Source organism: Crinia signifera, chromosome 2 (genome assembly GCF_055691185.1).
Source record: "Crinia signifera chromosome 2, ASM5569118v1, whole genome shotgun sequence".
NCBI lineage: Eukaryota > Metazoa > Chordata > Amphibia > Anura > Myobatrachidae > Crinia > Crinia signifera.
The window spans coordinates 152535726-152552450 of NC_139218.1; the positions used below are offsets into that span (position 1 = coordinate 152535726).

The window sequence follows — 16725 nt, forward strand, 5'->3', positions numbered from 1 at the left end:
CACTTCAAAGCACTTTATGCTTTATGATTTTTCTTTAAAATAGAAATGCTTTTCAATCAATATATGATCTACTACGTGGCCCATGCGTAAATGTTTCATGCAAATAAAATACAATTAATTTTATAGTGAGGTTGGTGGTTTGTAGTAGGATGAAAGAAGAACTGGTTCATATGTAGCCATTTCGAGAAGCTGTGCAAAACTGATCATCTTTGCCATGCTGTATCAACACATCCAGGGAAAGAAGTGTAGGGCACAAAGTCAATTTGTAACTTCAATTTTTAAAGAAACAAAACCATATACAATTCTTAACTAACAATGTATCTGAAGCAAATAACTTAATCTTTAAAATGGGACCTCATTTATCGTTTTTGCAAAAGTATGAAGGGAGAAAAAATGATTGTCAACAAAAATCACCTTTTAGAAATAATACATATAATGATTTGAAGATTATTTGTCATTTTGGATTTTCACATTCAAACAGTGTGGCCGGTTAGCTCAGTTGGTTAGAGCGTGGTGCTAATAACGCCAAGGTCTTGGGTTCGATCCCCACACTGGCCATTTGTTTATCTTGATGACCCAACATCATTGACAACAATGGATTTAAACTTGTAGTACAGTGCTTGGAAACTAGGCTTCATCATCAGTATTGGCTATAGTGATTATCCTAGTAACTGCCTTGAATACATTGTAGATCTTTTACCATTATACTTTAAATATATAGTATTTTACACCCTATTTTTATTTTGCTTTGGACTGTAGGAAGAAATGAAAGCCCTATTACCAATGCCACACTTCAAAGCACTTTATGCTTTATGATTTTTCTTTAAAATAGAAATGCTTTTCAATCAATATATGATCTACTACGTGGCCCATGCGTAAATGTTTCATGCAAATAAAATACAATTCATTTTATAGTGAGGTTGGTGGTTTGTAGTAGGATGAAAGAAGAACTGGTTCATATGTAGCCATTTCGAGAAGCTGTGCAAAACTGATCTTCTTTGCCATGCTGTATCAACACATCCAGGGAAAGAAGTGTAGGGCACAAAGTCAATTTGCAACTTCAATTTTTAAAGAAACAAAACCATATACAATTCTTAACTAACAATTTATCTGAAGCAAGTAACTTAATCTTTAAAATGGGACCTCATTTATCGTTTTTGCAAAAGTATGAAGGGAGAAAAAATGATTGTCAACAAAAATCACCTTTTAGAAATAATACATATAATGATTTGAAGATTATTTATCATTTTGGATTTTCAAATTTAAAGAGTGTGGCCGGTTAGCTCAGTTGGTTAGAGCGTGGTGCTAATAACGCCAAGGTCTTGGGTTCGATCCCCACACTGGCCATTTGTTTTTCTTGAGGACCCAACATCATTGACAACAATGGATTTAAACTTGTAGTACAGTGCTTGGAAACTAGGCTTCATCATCAGTATTGGCTATAGTGATTATCCTAGTAACTGCCTTGAATACATTGTAGATCTTTTACCATTATACTTTAAATATATAGTATTTTACACCCTATTTTTATTTTGCTTTGGACTGTAGGAAGAAATGAAAGCCCTATTACCAATGCCACACTTCAAAGCACTTTATGCTTTATGATTTTTTTTTTAAAATAGAAATGCTTTTCAATCAATATATGATCTACTACGTGGCCCATGCGTAAATGTTTCATGCAAATAAAATACAATTCATTTTATAGTGAGGTTGGTGGTTTGTAGTAGGATGAAAGAAGAACTGGTTCATATGTAGCCATTTCGAGAAGCTGTGCAAAACTGATCATCTTTGCCATGCTGTATCAACACATCCAGGGAAAGAAGTGTAGGGCACAAAGTCAATTTGTAACTTCAATTTTTAAAGAAACAAAACCATATACAATTCTTAACTAACAATGTATCTGAAGCAAATAACTTAATCTTTAAAATGGGACCTCATTTATCGTTTTTGCAAAAGTATGAAGGGAGAAAAAATGATTGTCAACAAAAATCACCTTTTAGAAATAATACATATAATGATTTGAAGATTATTTGTCATTTTGGATTTTCACATTCAAATAGTGTGGCCGGTTAGCTCAGTTGGTTAGAGCGTGGTGCTAATAACGCCAAGGTCTTGGGTTCGATCCCCACACTGGCCATTTGTTTTTCTTGATGACCCAACATCATTGACAACAATGGATTTAAACTTGTAGTACAGTGCTTGGAAACTAGGCTTCATCATCAGTATTGGCTATAGTGATTATCCTAGTAACTGCCTTGAATACATTGTAGATCTTTTACCATTATACTTTAAATATATAGTATTTTACACCCTATTTTTATTTTGCTTTGGACTGTAGGAAGAAATGAAAGCCCTATTACCAATGCCACACTTGAAAGCACTTTATGCTTTATGATTTTTCTTTAAAATAGAAATGCTTTTCAATCAATATATGATCTACTACGTGGCCCATGCGTAAATGTTTCATGCAAATAAAATACAATTCATTTTATAGTGAGGTTGGTGGTTTGTAGTAGGATGAAAGAAGAACTGGTTCATATGTAGCCATTTCGAGAAGCTGTGCAAAACTGATCTTCTTTGCCATGCTGTATCAACACATCCAGGGAAAGAAGTGTAGGGCACAAAGTCAATTTGCAACTTCAATTTTTAAAGAAACAAAACCATATACAATTCTTAACTAACAATTTATCTGAAGCAAGTAACTTAATCTTTAAAATGGGACCTCATTTATCGTTTTTGCAAAAGTATGAAGGGAGAAAAAATGATTGTCAACAAAAATCACCTTTTAGAAATAATACATATAATGATTTGAAGATTATTTGTCATTTTGGATTTTCACATTCAAAGAGTGTGGCCGGTTAGCTCAGTTGGTTAGAGCGTGGTGCTAATAATGCCAAGGTCTTGGGTTCGATCCCCACACTGGCCATTTGTTTTTCTTGATGACCCAACATCATTGACAACAATGGATTTAAACTTGTAGTACAGTGCTTGGAAACTAGGCTTCATCATCAGTATTGGCTATAATGATTATCCCTTGTAGCTGCCTTGAATACATTGTAGATCTTTTACCATTATCCTTTAAATATATAGTATTTTACACCCTATTTTTATTTTGCTTTGGGCTGTAGGAATAAATGAAAGCCCTATTACCAATGCCACACTTCAAAGCACTTTATGCTTTATGATTTTTCTTTAAAATAGAAATGCTTTTCAATCAATATATGATCTACTACGTGGCCCATGCGTAAATGTTTCATGCAAATAAAATACAATTCATTTTATAGTGAGGTTGGTGGTTTGTAGTAGGATGAAAGAAGAACTGGTTCATATGTAGCCATTTTGAGAAGCTGTGCAAAACTGATCATCTTTGCCATGCTGTATCAACACATCCAGGGAAAGAAGTGTAGGGCACAAAGTCAATTTGTAACTTCAATTTTTAAAGAAACAAAACCATATACAATTCTTAACTAACAATGTATCTGAAGCAAATAACTTAATCTTTAAAATGGGACCTCATTTATCGTTTTTGCAAAAGTATGAAGGGAGAAAAAATGATTGTCAACAAAAATCACCTTTTAGAAATAATACATATAATGATTTGAAGATTATTTGTCATTTTGGATTTTCACATTCAAAGAGTGTGGCCGGTTAGCTCAGTTGGTTAGAGCGTGGTGCTAATAATGCCAAGGTCTTGGGTTCGATCCCCACACTGGCCATTTGTTTTTCTTGATGACCCAACATCATTGACAACAATGGATTTAAACTTGTAGTACAGTGCTTGGAAACTAGGCTTCATCATCAGTATTGGCTATAGTGATTATCCTAGTAACTGCCTTGAATACATTGTAGATCTTTTACCATTATACTTTAAATATATAGTATTTTACACCCTATTTTTATTTTGCTTTGGACTGTAGGAAGAAATGAAAGCCCTATTACCAATGCCACACTTGAAAGCACTTTATGCTTTATGATTTTTCTTTAAAATAGAAATGCTTTTCAATCAATATATGATCTACTACGTGGCCCATGCGTAAATGTTTCATGCAAATAAAATACAATTCATTTTATAGTGAGGTTGGTGGTTTGTAGTAGGATGAAAGAAGAACTGGTTCATATGTAGCCATTTCGAGAAGCTGTGCAAAACTGATCTTCTTTGCCATGCTGTATCAACACATCCAGGGAAAGAAGTGTAGGGCACAAAGTCAATTTGCAACTTCAATTTTTAAAGAAACAAAACCATATACAATTCTTAACTAACAATTTATCTGAAGCAAGTAACTTAATCTTTAAAATGGGACCTCATTTATCGTTTTTGCAAAAGTATGAAGGGAGAAAAAATGATTGTCAACAAAAATCACCTTTTAGAAATAATACATATAATGATTTGAAGATTATTTGTCATTTTGGATTTTCACATTCAAAGAGTGTGGCCGGTTAGCTCAGTTGGTTAGAGCGTGGTGCTAATAATGCCAAGGTCTTGGGTTCGATCCCCACACTGGCCATTTGTTTTTCTTGATGACCCAACATCATTGACAACAATGGATTTAAACTTGTAGTACAGTGCTTGGAAACTAGGCTTCATCATCAGTATTGGCTATAATGATTATCCCTTGTAGCTGCCTTGAATACATTGTAGATCTTTTACCATTATCCTTTAAATATATAGTATTTTACACCCTATTTTTATTTTGCTTTGGACTGTAGGAAGAAATGAAAGCCCTATTACCAATGCCACACTTCAAAGCACTTTATGCTTTATGATTTTTCTTTAAAATAGAAATGCTTTTCAATCAATATATGATCTACTACGTGGCCCATGCGTAAATGTTTCATGCAAATAAAATACAATTCATTTTATAGTGAGGTTGGTGGTTTGTAGTAGGATGAAAGAAGAACTGGTTCATATGTAGCCATTTTGAGAAGCTGTGCAAAACTGATCATCTTTGCCATGCTGTATCAACACATCCAGGGAAAGAAGTGTAGGGCACAAAGTCAATTTGTAACTTCAATTTTTAAAGAAACAAAACCATATACAATTCTTAACTAACAATGTATCTGAAGCAAATAACTTAATCTTTAAAATGGGACCTCATTTATCGTTTTTGCAAAAGTATGAAGGGAGAAAAAATGATTGTCAACAAAAATCACCTTTTAGAAATAATACATATAATGATTTGAAGATTATTTATCATTTTGGATTTTCAAATTTAAAGAGTGTGGCCGGTTAGCTCAGTTGGTTAGAGCGTGGTGCTAATAACGCCAAGGTCTTGGGTTCGATCCCCACACTGGCCATTTGTTTTTCTTGAGGACCCAACATCATTGACAACAATGGATTTAAACTTGTAGTACAGTGCTTGGAAACTAGGCTTCATCATCAGTATTGGCTATAGTGATTATCCTAGTAACTGCCTTGAATACATTGTAGATCTTTTACCATTATACTTTAAATATATAGTATTTTACACCCTATTTTTATTTTGCTTTGGACTGTAGGAAGAAATGAAAGCCCTATTACCAATGCCACACTTCAAAGCACTTTATGCTTTATGATTTTTTTTTTAAAATAGAAATGCTTTTCAATCAATATATGATCTACTACGTGGCCCATGCGTAAATGTTTCAGGCAAATAAAATACAATTCATTTTATAGTGAGGTTGGTGGTTTGTAGTAGGATGAAAGAAGAACTGGTTCATATGTAGCCATTTCGAGAAGCTGTGCAAAACTGATCATCTTTGCCATGCTGTATCAACACATCCAGGGAAAGAAGTGTAGGGCACAAAGTCAATTTGTAACTTCAATTTTTAAAGAAACAAAATCATATACAATTCTTAACTAACAATGTATCTGAAGCAAATAACTTAATCTTTAAAATGGGACCTCATTTATCGTTTTTGCAAAAGTATGAAGGGAGAAAAAATGATTGTCAACAAAAATCACCTTTTAGAAATAATACATATAATGATTTGAAGATTATTTGTCATTTTGGATTTTCACATTCAAACAGTGTGGCCGGTTAGCTCAGTTGGTTAGAGCGTGGTGCTAATAACGCCAAGGTCTTGGGTTCGATCCCCACACTGGCCATTTGTTTATCTTGATGACCCAACAATATTGACAACAATGGATTTAAACTTGTAGTACAGTGCTTGGAAACTAGGCTTCATCATCAGTATTGGCTATAGTGATTATCCGTTGTAGCTGCCTTGAATACATTGTAGATCTTTTACCATTATCCTTTAAATATATAGTATTTTACACCCTATTTTTATTTTGCTTTGGACTGTAGGAAGAAATGAAAGCCCTATTACCAATGCCACACTTGAAAGCACTTTATGCTTTATGATTTTTCTTTAAAATAGAAATGCTTTTCAATCAATATATGATCTACTACGTGGCCCATGCGTAAATGTTTCATGCAAATAAAATACAATTCATTTTATAGTGAGGTTGGTGGTTTGTAGTAGGATGAAAGAAGAACTGGTTCATATGTAGCCATTTCGAGAAGCTGTGCAAAACTGATCTTCTTTGCCATGCTGTATCAACACATCCAGGGAAAGAAGTGTAGGGCACAAAGTCAATTTGCAACTTCAATTTTTAAAGAAACAAAACCATATACAATTCTTAACTAACAATTTATCTGAAGCAAGTAACTTAATCTTTAAAATGGGACCTCATTTATCGTTTTTGCAAAAGTATGAAGGGAGAAAAAATGATTGTCAACAAAAATCACCTTTTAGAAATAATACATATAATGATTTGAAGATTATTTGTCATTTTGGATTTTCACATTCAAAGAGTGTGGCCGGTTAGCTCAGTTGGTTAGAGCGTGGTGCTAATAATGCCAAGGTCTTGGGTTCGATCCCCACACTGGCCATTTGTTTTTCTTGATGACCCAACATCATTGACAACAATGGATTTAAACTTGTAGTACAGTGCTTGGAAACTAGGCTTCATCATCAGTATTGGCTATAATGATTATCCCTTGTAGCTGCCTTGAATACATTGTAGATCTTTTACCATTATCCTTTAAATATATAGTATTTTACACCCTATTTTTATTTTGCTTTGGGCTGTAGGAATAAATGAAAGCCCTATTACCAATGCCACACTTCAAAGCACTTTATGCTTTATGATTTTTCTTTAAAATAGAAATGCTTTTCAATCAATATATGATCTACTACGTGGCCCATGCGTAAATGTTTCATGCAAATAAAATACAATTCATTTTATAGTGAGGTTGGTGGTTTGTAGTAGGATGAAAGAAGAACTGGTTCATATGTAGCCATTTTGAGAAGCTGTGCAAAACTGATCATCTTTGCCATGCTGTATCAACACATCCAGGGAAAGAAGTGTAGGGCACAAAGTCAATTTGTAACTTCAATTTTTAAAGAAACAAAACCATATACAATTCTTAACTAACAATGTATCTGAAGCAAATAACTTAATCTTTAAAATGGGACCTCATTTATCGTTTTTGCAAAAGTATGAAGGGAGAAAAAATGATTGTCAACAAAAATCACCTTTTAGAAATAATACATATAATGATTTGAAGATTATTTGTCATTTTGGATTTTCACATTCAAAGAGTGTGGCCGGTTAGCTCAGTTGGTTAGAGCGTGGTGCTAATAATGCCAAGGTCTTGGGTTCGATCCCCACACTGGCCATTTGTTTTTCTTGATGACCCAACATCATTGACAACAATGGATTTAAACTTGTAGTACAGTGCTTGGAAACTAGGCTTCATCATCAGTATTGGCTATAGTGATTATCCTAGTAACTGCCTTGAATACATTGTAGATCTTTTACCATTATACTTTAAATATATAGTATTTTACACCCTATTTTTATTTTGCTTTGGACTGTAGGAAGAAATGAAAGCCCTATTACCAATGCCACACTTGAAAGCACTTTATGCTTTATGATTTTTCTTTAAAATAGAAATGCTTTTCAATCAATATATGATCTACTACGTGGCCCATGCGTAAATGTTTCATGCAAATAAAATACAATTCATTTTATAGTGAGGTTGGTGGTTTGTAGTAGGATGAAAGAAGAACTGGTTCATATGTAGCCATTTCGAGAAGCTGTGCAAAACTGATCTTCTTTGCCATGCTGTATCAACACATCCAGGGAAAGAAGTGTAGGGCACAAAGTCAATTTGCAACTTCAATTTTTAAAGAAACAAAACCATATACAATTCTTAACTAACAATTTATCTGAAGCAAGTAACTTAATCTTTAAAATGGGACCTCATTTATCGTTTTTGCAAAAGTATGAAGGGAGAAAAAATGATTGTCAACAAAAATCACCTTTTAGAAATAATACATATAATGATTTGAAGATTATTTGTCATTTTGGATTTTCACATTCAAAGAGTGTGGCCGGTTAGCTCAGTTGGTTAGAGCGTGGTGCTAATAATGCCAAGGTCTTGGGTTCGATCCCCACACTGGCCATTTGTTTTTCTTGATGACCCAACATCATTGACAACAATGGATTTAAACTTGTAGTACAGTGCTTGGAAACTAGGCTTCATCATCAGTATTGGCTATAATGATTATCCCTTGTAGCTGCCTTGAATACATTGTAGATCTTTTACCATTATCCTTTAAATATATAGTATTTTACACCCTATTTTTATTTTGCTTTGGGCTGTAGGAATAAATGAAAGCCCTATTACCAATGCCACACTTCAAAGCACTTTATGCTTTATGATTTTTCTTTAAAATAGAAATGCTTTTCAATCAATATATGATCTACTACGTGGCCCATGCGTAAATGTTTCATGCAAATAAAATACAATTCATTTTATAGTGAGGTTGGTGGTTTGTAGTAGGATGAAAGAAGAACTGGTTCATATGTAGCCATTTTGAGAAGCTGTGCAAAACTTATCATCTTTGCCATGCTGTATCAACACATCCAGGGAAAGAAGTGTAGGGCACAAAGTCAATTTGTAACTTCAATTTTTAAAGAAACAAAACCATATACAATTCTTAACTAACAATGTATCTGAAATAAATAACTTAATCTTTAAAATGGGACCTCATTTATCGTTTTTGCAAAAGTATGAAGGGAGAAAAAATGATTGTCAACAAAAATCACCTTTTAGAAATAATACATATAATGATTTGAAGATTATTTGTCATTTTGGATTTTCACATTCAAAGAGTGTGGCCGGTTAGCTCAGTTGGTTAGAGCGTGGTGCTAATAATGCCAAGGTCTTGGGTTCGATCCCCACACTGGCCATTTGTTTTTCTTGATGACCCAACATCATTGACAACAATGGATTTAAACTTGTAGTACAGTGCTTGGAAACTAGGCTTCATCATCAGTATTGGCTATAATGATTATCCCTTGTAGCTGCCTTGAATACATTGTAGATCTTTTACCATTATCCTTTAAATATATAGTATTTTACACCCTATTTTTATTTTGCTTTGGGCTGTAGGAATAAATGAAAGCCCTATTACCAATGCCACACTTCAAAGCACTTTATGCTTTATGATTTTTCTTTAAAATAGAAATGCTTTTCAATCAATATATGATCTACTACGTGGCCCATGCGTAAATGTTTCATGCAAATAAAATACAATTCATTTTATAGTGAGGTTGGTGGTTTGTAGTAGGATGAAAGAAGAACTGGTTCATATGTAGCCATTTCGAGAAGCTGTGCAAAACTGATCATCTTTGCCATGCTGTATCAACACATCCAGGGAAAGAAGTGTAGGGCACAAAGTCAATTTGTAACTTCAATTTTTAAAGAAACAAAACCATATACAATTCTTAACTAACAATGTATCTGAAGCAAATAACTTAATCTTTAAAATGGGACCTCATTTATCGTTTTTGCAAAAGTATGAAGGGAGAAAAAATGATTGTCAACAAAAATCACCTTTTAGAAATAATACATATAATGATTTGAAGATTATTTGTCATTTTGGATTTTCACATTCAAAGAGTGTGGCCGGTTAGCTCAGTTGGTTAGAGCGTGGTGCTAATAATGCCAAGGTCTTGGGTTCGATCCCCACACTGGCCATTTGTTTTTCTTGATGACCCAACATCATTGACAACAATGGATTTAAACTTGTAGTACAGTGCTTGGAAACTAGGCTTCATCATCAGTATTGGCTATAGTGATTATCCTAGTAACTGCCTTGAATACATTGTAGATCTTTTACCATTATACTTTAAATATATAGTATTTTACACCCTATTTTTATTTTGCTTTGGACTGTAGGAAGAAATGAAAGCCCTATTACCAATGCCACACTTCAAAGCACTTTATGCTTTATGATTTTTCTTTAAAATAGAAATGCTTTTCAATCAATATATGATCTACTACGTGGCCCATGCGTAAATGTTTCATGCAAATAAAATACAATTAATTTTATAGTGAGGTTGGTGGTTTGTAGTAGGATGAAGGAAGAACTGGTTCATATGTAGCCATTTTGAGAAGCTGTGCAAAACTGATCATCTTTGCCATGCTGTATCAACACATCCAGGGAAAGAAGTGTAGGGCACAAAGTCAATTTGTAACTTCAATTTTTAAAGAAACAAAACCATATACAATTCTTAACTAACAATGTATCTGAAGCAAATAACTTAATCTTTAAAATGGGACCTCATTTATCGTTTTTGCAAAAGTATGAAGGGAGAAAAAATGATTGTCAACAAAAATCACCTTTTAGAAATAATACATATAATGATTTATTGTCAACAAAAATCACCTTTTAGAAATAATACACATAATGATATGAAGATTATTTGTCATTTTGGATTTTTGCCTTCAAAGAGTGTGGCCGGTTAGCTCAGTTGGTTAGAGCGTGGTGCTAATAACGCCAAGGTCTTGGGTTCGATCCCCACACTGGCCATTTGTTTATCTTGATGACCCAACATCATTGACAACAATGGATTTAAACTTGTAGTACAGTGCTTGGAAACTAGGCTTCATCATCAGTATTGGCTATAGTGATTATCCTAGTAACTGCCTTGAATACATTGTAGATCTTTTACCATTATACTTTAAATATATAGTATTTTACACCCTATTTTTATTTTGCTTTGGACTGTAGGAAGAAATGAAAGCCCTATTACCAATGCCACACTTCAAAGCACTTTATGCTTTATGATTTTTCTTTAAAATAGAAATGCTTTTCAATCAATATATGATCTACTACGTGGCCCATGCGTAAATGTTTCATGCAAATAAAATACAATTAATTTTATAGTGAGGTTGGTGGTTTGTAGTAGGATGAAAGAAGAACTGGTTCATATGTAGCCATTTTGAGAAGCTGTGCAAAACTGATCATCTTTGCCATGCTGTATCAACACATCCAGGGAAAGAAGTGTAGGGCACAAAGTCAATTTGTAACTTCAATTTTTAAAGAAACAAAACCATATACAATTCTTAACTAACAATTTATCTGAAGCAAGTAACTTAATCTTTAAAATGGGACCTCAATTATCGTTTTTGCAAAAGTATGAAGGGAGAAAAAATGATTGTCAACAAAAATCACCTTTTAGAAATAATACATATATTGATTTGAAGATTATTTGTCATTTTGGATTTTCACAATCAAACAGTGTGGCCGGTTAGCTCAGTTGGTTAGAGCGTAGTGCTAATAACGCCAAGGTCTTGGGTTCGATCCCCACACTGGCCATTTGTTTTTCTTGATGACCCAACATCATTGACAACAATGGATTTAAACTTGTAGTACAGTGCTTGGAAACTAGGCTTCATCATCAGTATTGGCTATAGTGATTATCCTAGTAACTGCCTTGAATACATTGTAGATCTTTTACCATTATACTTTAAATATATAGTATTTTACACCCTATTTTTATTTTGCTTTGGACTGTAGGAAGAAATGAAAGCCCTATTACCAATGCCACACTTGAAAGCACTTTATGCTTTATGATTTTTCTTTAAAATAGAAATGCTTTTCAATCAATATATGATCTACTACGTGGCCCATGCGTAAATGTTTCATGCAAATAAAATACAATTCATTTTATAGTGAGGTTGGTGGTTTGTAGTAGGATGAAAGAAGAACTGGTTCATATGTAGCCATTTCGAGAAGCTGTGCAAAACTGATCTTCTTTGCCATGCTGTATCAACACATCCAGGGAAAGAAGTGTAGGGCACAAAGTCAATTTGCAACTTCAATTTTTAAAGAAACAAAACCATATACAATTCTTAACTAACAATTTATCTGAAGCAAGTAACTTAATCTTTAAAATGGGACCTCATTTATCGTTTTTGCAAAAGTATGAAGGGAGAAAAAATGATTGTCAACAAAAATCACCTTTTAGAAATAATACATATAATGATTTGAAGATTATTTGTCATTTTGGATTTTCACATTCAAAGAGTGTGGCCGGTTAGCTCAGTTGGTTAGAGCGTGGTGCTAATAATGCCAAGGTCTTGGGTTCGATCCCCACACTGGCCATTTGTTTTTCTTGATGACCCAACATCATTGACAACAATGGATTTAAACTTGTAGTACAGTGCTTGGAAACTAGGCTTCATCATCAGTATTGGCTATAATGATTATCCCTTGTAGCTGCCTTGAATACATTGTAGATCTTTTACCATTATCCTTTAAATATATAGTATTTTACACCCTATTTTTATTTTGCTTTGGGCTGTAGGAATAAATGAAAGCCCTATTACCAATGCCACACTTCAAAGCACTTTATGCTTTATGATTGTAGGGCACAAAGTCAATTTGTAACTTCAATTTTTAAAGAAACAAAACCATATACAATTCTTAACTAACAATGTATCTGAAGCAAATAACTTAATCTTTAAAATGGGACCATACATATAATGATTTGAAGATTATTTGTCATTTTGGATTTTCACATTCAAAGAGTGTGGCCGGTTAGCTCAGTTGGTTAGAGCGTGGTGCTAATAATGCCAAGGTCTTGGGTTCGATCCCCACACTGGCCATTTGTTTTTCTTGATGACCCAACATCATTGACAACAATGGATTTAAACTTGTAGTACAGTGCTTGGAAACTAGGCTTCATCATCAGTATTGGCTATAATGATTATCCCTTGTAGCTGCCTTGAATACATTGTAGATCTTTTACCATTATCCTTTAAATATATAGTATTTTACACCCTATTTTTATTTTGCTTTGGGCTGTAGGAATAAATGAAAGCCCTATTACCAATGCCACACTTCAAAGCACTTTATGCTTTATGATTTTTCTTTAAAATAGAAATGCTTTTCAATCAATATATGATCTACTACGTGGCCCATGCGTAAATGTTTCATGCAAATAAAATACAATTCATTTTATAGTGAGGTTGGTGGTTTGTAGTAGGATGAAAGAAGAACTGGTTCATATGTAGCCATTTCGAGAAGCTGTGCAAAACTGATCATCTTTGCCATGCTGTATCAACACATCCAGGGAAAGAAGTGTAGGGCACAAAGTCAATTTGTAACTTCAATTTTTAAAGAAACAAAACCATATACAATTCTTAACTAACAATGTATCTGAAGCAAATAACTTAATCTTTAAAATGGGACCTCATTTATCGTTTTTGCAAAAGTATGAAGGGAGAAAAAATGATTGTCAACAAAAATCACCTTTTAGAAATAATACATATAATGATTTGAAGATTATTTGTCATTTTGGATTTTCACATTCAAACAGTGTGGCCGGTTAGCTCAGTTGGTTAGAGCGTGGTGCTAATAACGCCAAGGTCTTGGGTTTGATCCCCACACTGGCCATTTGTTTATCTTGATGACCCAACATCATTGACAACAATGGATTTAAACTTGTAGTACAGTGCTTGGAAACTAGGCTTCATCATCAGTATTGGCTATAGTGATTATCCTAGTAACTGCCTTGAATACATTGTAGATCTTTTACCATTATACTTTAAATATATAGTATTTTACACCCTATTTTTATTTTGCTTTGGACTGTAGGAAGAAATAAAAGCCCTATTACCAATGCCACACTTCAAAGCACTTTATGCTTTATGATTTTTCTTTAAAATAGAAATGCTTTTCAATCAATATATGATCTACTACGTGGCCCATGCGTAAATGTTTCATGCAAATAAAATACAATTAATTTTATAGTGAGGTTGGTGGTTTGTAGTAGGATGAAAGAAGAACTGGTTCATATGTAGCCATTTTGAGAAGCTGTGCAAAACTGATCATCTTTGCCATGCTGTATCAACACATCCAGGGAAAGAAGTGTAGGGCACAAAGTCAATTTGTAACTTCAATTTTTAAAGAAACAAAACCATATACAATTCTTAACTAACAATGTATCTGAAGCAAATAACTTAATCTTTAAAATGGGACCTCATTTATCGTTTTTGCAAAAGTATGAAGGGAGAAAAAATGATTGTCAACAAAAATCACCTTTTAGAAATAATACATATAATGATTTATTGTCAACAAAAATCACCTTTTAGAAATAATACACATAATGATATGAAGATTATTTGTCATTTTGGATTTTCGCCTTCAAAGTGTGTGGCCGGTTAGCTCAGTTGGTTAGAGCGTGGTGCTAATAACGCCAAGGTCTTGGGTTCGATCCCCACACTGGCCATTTGTTTATCTTGATGACCCAACATCATTGACAACAATGGATTTAAACTTGTAGTACAGTGCTTGGAAACTAGGCTTCATCATCAGTATTGGCTATAGTGATTATCCTAGTAACTGCCTTGAATACATTGTAGATCTTTTACCATTATACTTTAAATATATAGTATTTTACACCCTATTTTTATTTTTCTTTGGACTGTAGGAAGAAATGAAAGCCCTATTACCAATGCCACACTTCAAAGCACTTTATGCTTTATGATTTTTCGGTACTTATGTAGTATCTGGGCTGCCGATTTTTTGATTGTATGCCTTAAGTTAAGGCATACAATCAGATGCGATGCGATGCGATATCGCATCGCATCGCATCGCATCCGATATCGGATGCGATGACCCGATTTTTCCATAGGAATCAATGTTAAAATGATTCCTATGGAAAAATGGGTCCTTTTCATACCCCTACTATCCAAGTGGGCATGGAGTTGGATATAAACCTGTGGCGAGCGTAGCGAGCCACCGAGCCCGAAGCGTGGCGAGCGAAGCGAGCCCCGCGAGGGGACGGTATTCGTCCCCTCGCGGGGCTCGCTTCGCTCGCCACGCTTCGGGCTCGGTGGCTCGCTACGCTCGCCACAGGTTTATATCCAACTCCATGCCCACTTGGATAGTAGGGGTATGAAAAGGACCCATTTTTCCCATTGAATTCCATGTTAAAATGGACTCAGTCCATTTTAACATTGATTCCTATGGAAAAATCGGGTCATCGCATCGCATCGCATCGCATCGAATCGCATGGTCGCATGCGATGCGATGCGATCTCCCGATCCGACCCGATTTAGAAATCGGCAGCCCAGATACTACATAAGTACCTATTTTTCTTTAAAATAGAAATGCTTTTCAATCAATATATGATCTACTACGTGGCCCATGCGTAAATGTTTCATGCAAATAAAATACAATTCATTTTATAGTGAGGTTGGTGGTTTGTAGTAGGATGAAAGAAGAACTGGTTCATATGTAGCCATTTCGAGAAGCTGTGCAAAACTGATCTTCTTTGCCATGCTGTATCAACACATCCAGGGAAAGAAGTGTAGGGCACAAAGTCAATTTGCAACTTCAATTTTTAAAGAAACAAAACCATATACAATTCTTAACTAACAATTTATCTGAAGCAAGTAACTTAATCTTTAAAATGGGACCTCATTTATCGTTTTTGCAAAAGTATGAAGGGAGAAAAAATGATTGTCAACAAAAATCACCATTTAGAAATAATACATATAATGATTTGAAGATTATTTGTCATTTTGGATTTTCACATTCAAACAGTGTGGCCGGTTAGCTCAGTTGGTTAGAGCGTGGTGCTAATAACGCCAAGGTCTTGGGTTCGATCCCCACACTGGCCATTTGTTTATCTTGATGACCCAACATTATTGACAACAATGGATTTAAACTTGTAGTACAGTGCTTGGAAACTAGGCTTCATCATCAGTATTGGCTATAGTGATTATCCGTTGTAGCTGCCTTGAATACATTGTAGATCTTTTACCATTATCCTTTAAATATATAGTATTTTACACCCTATTTTTATTTTGCTTTGGACTGTAGGAAGAAATGAAAGCCCTATTACCAATGCCACACTTCAAAGCACTTTATGCTTTATGATTTTTCTTTAAAATAGAAATGCTTTTCAATCAATATATGATCTACTACGTGGCCCATGCGTAAATGTTTCATGCAAATAAAATACAATTAATTTTATAGTGAGGTTGGTGGTTTGTAGTAGGATGAAAGAAGAACTGGTTCATATGTAGCCATTTTGAGAAGCTGTGCAAAACTGATCATCTTTGCCATGCTGTATCAACACATCCAGGGAAAGAAGTGTAGGGCACAAAGTCAATTTGTAACTTCAATTTTTAAAGAAACAAAACCATATACAATTCTTAACTAACAATTTATCTGAAGCAAGTAACTTAATCTTTAAAATGGGACCTCAATTATCGTTTTTGCAAAAGTATGAAGGGAGAAAAAATGATTGTCAACAAAAATCACCTTTTAGAAATAATACATATATTGATTTGAAGATTATTTGTCATTTTGGATTTTCACAATCAAACAGTGTGGCCGGTTAGCTCAGTTGGTTAGAGCGTAGTGCTAATA

At 34.1% G+C, this 16725-nt stretch overlaps 19 non-coding genes across 19 annotated transcripts; all 19 read left to right on the forward strand.

The window, feature by feature from the left end:
* Window positions 1-484: 484 nt before the first annotated feature.
* TRNAI-AAU (transfer RNA isoleucine (anticodon AAU)) lies at window positions 485-558 on the forward strand. Its single transcript has one exon. It is a non-coding gene; the product is annotated as a tRNA-Ile (tRNA).
* A 715-nt stretch (window positions 559-1273) lies between these two features.
* Window positions 1274-1347, forward strand: TRNAI-AAU (transfer RNA isoleucine (anticodon AAU)). The gene has a single exon. It is a non-coding gene; the product is annotated as a tRNA-Ile (tRNA).
* Window positions 1348-2063: 716 nt separating this feature from the next.
* Window positions 2064-2137, forward strand: TRNAI-AAU (transfer RNA isoleucine (anticodon AAU)). Its single transcript has one exon. It is a non-coding gene; the product is annotated as a tRNA-Ile (tRNA).
* A 715-nt stretch (window positions 2138-2852) lies between these two features.
* Window positions 2853-2926, forward strand: TRNAI-AAU (transfer RNA isoleucine (anticodon AAU)). The gene has a single exon. It is a non-coding gene; the product is annotated as a tRNA-Ile (tRNA).
* Window positions 2927-3642: 716 nt separating this feature from the next.
* On the forward strand, window positions 3643-3716 carry TRNAI-AAU (transfer RNA isoleucine (anticodon AAU)). The gene has a single exon. It is a non-coding gene; the product is annotated as a tRNA-Ile (tRNA).
* A 715-nt stretch (window positions 3717-4431) lies between these two features.
* TRNAI-AAU (transfer RNA isoleucine (anticodon AAU)) lies at window positions 4432-4505 on the forward strand. The gene has a single exon. It is a non-coding gene; the product is annotated as a tRNA-Ile (tRNA).
* A 716-nt stretch (window positions 4506-5221) lies between these two features.
* TRNAI-AAU (transfer RNA isoleucine (anticodon AAU)) lies at window positions 5222-5295 on the forward strand. Its single transcript has one exon. It is a non-coding gene; the product is annotated as a tRNA-Ile (tRNA).
* A 716-nt stretch (window positions 5296-6011) lies between these two features.
* On the forward strand, window positions 6012-6085 carry TRNAI-AAU (transfer RNA isoleucine (anticodon AAU)). The gene has a single exon. It is a non-coding gene; the product is annotated as a tRNA-Ile (tRNA).
* Window positions 6086-6801: 716 nt separating this feature from the next.
* Window positions 6802-6875, forward strand: TRNAI-AAU (transfer RNA isoleucine (anticodon AAU)). Its single transcript has one exon. It is a non-coding gene; the product is annotated as a tRNA-Ile (tRNA).
* Window positions 6876-7591: 716 nt separating this feature from the next.
* On the forward strand, window positions 7592-7665 carry TRNAI-AAU (transfer RNA isoleucine (anticodon AAU)). The gene has a single exon. It is a non-coding gene; the product is annotated as a tRNA-Ile (tRNA).
* A 715-nt stretch (window positions 7666-8380) lies between these two features.
* On the forward strand, window positions 8381-8454 carry TRNAI-AAU (transfer RNA isoleucine (anticodon AAU)). The gene has a single exon. It is a non-coding gene; the product is annotated as a tRNA-Ile (tRNA).
* A 716-nt stretch (window positions 8455-9170) lies between these two features.
* TRNAI-AAU (transfer RNA isoleucine (anticodon AAU)) lies at window positions 9171-9244 on the forward strand. The gene has a single exon. It is a non-coding gene; the product is annotated as a tRNA-Ile (tRNA).
* Window positions 9245-9960: 716 nt separating this feature from the next.
* On the forward strand, window positions 9961-10034 carry TRNAI-AAU (transfer RNA isoleucine (anticodon AAU)). Its single transcript has one exon. It is a non-coding gene; the product is annotated as a tRNA-Ile (tRNA).
* A 761-nt stretch (window positions 10035-10795) lies between these two features.
* On the forward strand, window positions 10796-10869 carry TRNAI-AAU (transfer RNA isoleucine (anticodon AAU)). Its single transcript has one exon. It is a non-coding gene; the product is annotated as a tRNA-Ile (tRNA).
* A 1504-nt stretch (window positions 10870-12373) lies between these two features.
* Window positions 12374-12447, forward strand: TRNAI-AAU (transfer RNA isoleucine (anticodon AAU)). Its single transcript has one exon. It is a non-coding gene; the product is annotated as a tRNA-Ile (tRNA).
* A 429-nt stretch (window positions 12448-12876) lies between these two features.
* Window positions 12877-12950, forward strand: TRNAI-AAU (transfer RNA isoleucine (anticodon AAU)). The gene has a single exon. It is a non-coding gene; the product is annotated as a tRNA-Ile (tRNA).
* A 716-nt stretch (window positions 12951-13666) lies between these two features.
* TRNAI-AAU (transfer RNA isoleucine (anticodon AAU)) lies at window positions 13667-13740 on the forward strand. Its single transcript has one exon. It is a non-coding gene; the product is annotated as a tRNA-Ile (tRNA).
* Window positions 13741-14501: 761 nt separating this feature from the next.
* Window positions 14502-14575, forward strand: TRNAI-AAU (transfer RNA isoleucine (anticodon AAU)). The gene has a single exon. It is a non-coding gene; the product is annotated as a tRNA-Ile (tRNA).
* A 1322-nt stretch (window positions 14576-15897) lies between these two features.
* TRNAI-AAU (transfer RNA isoleucine (anticodon AAU)) lies at window positions 15898-15971 on the forward strand. Its single transcript has one exon. It is a non-coding gene; the product is annotated as a tRNA-Ile (tRNA).
* Window positions 15972-16725: the final 754 nt, after the last annotated feature.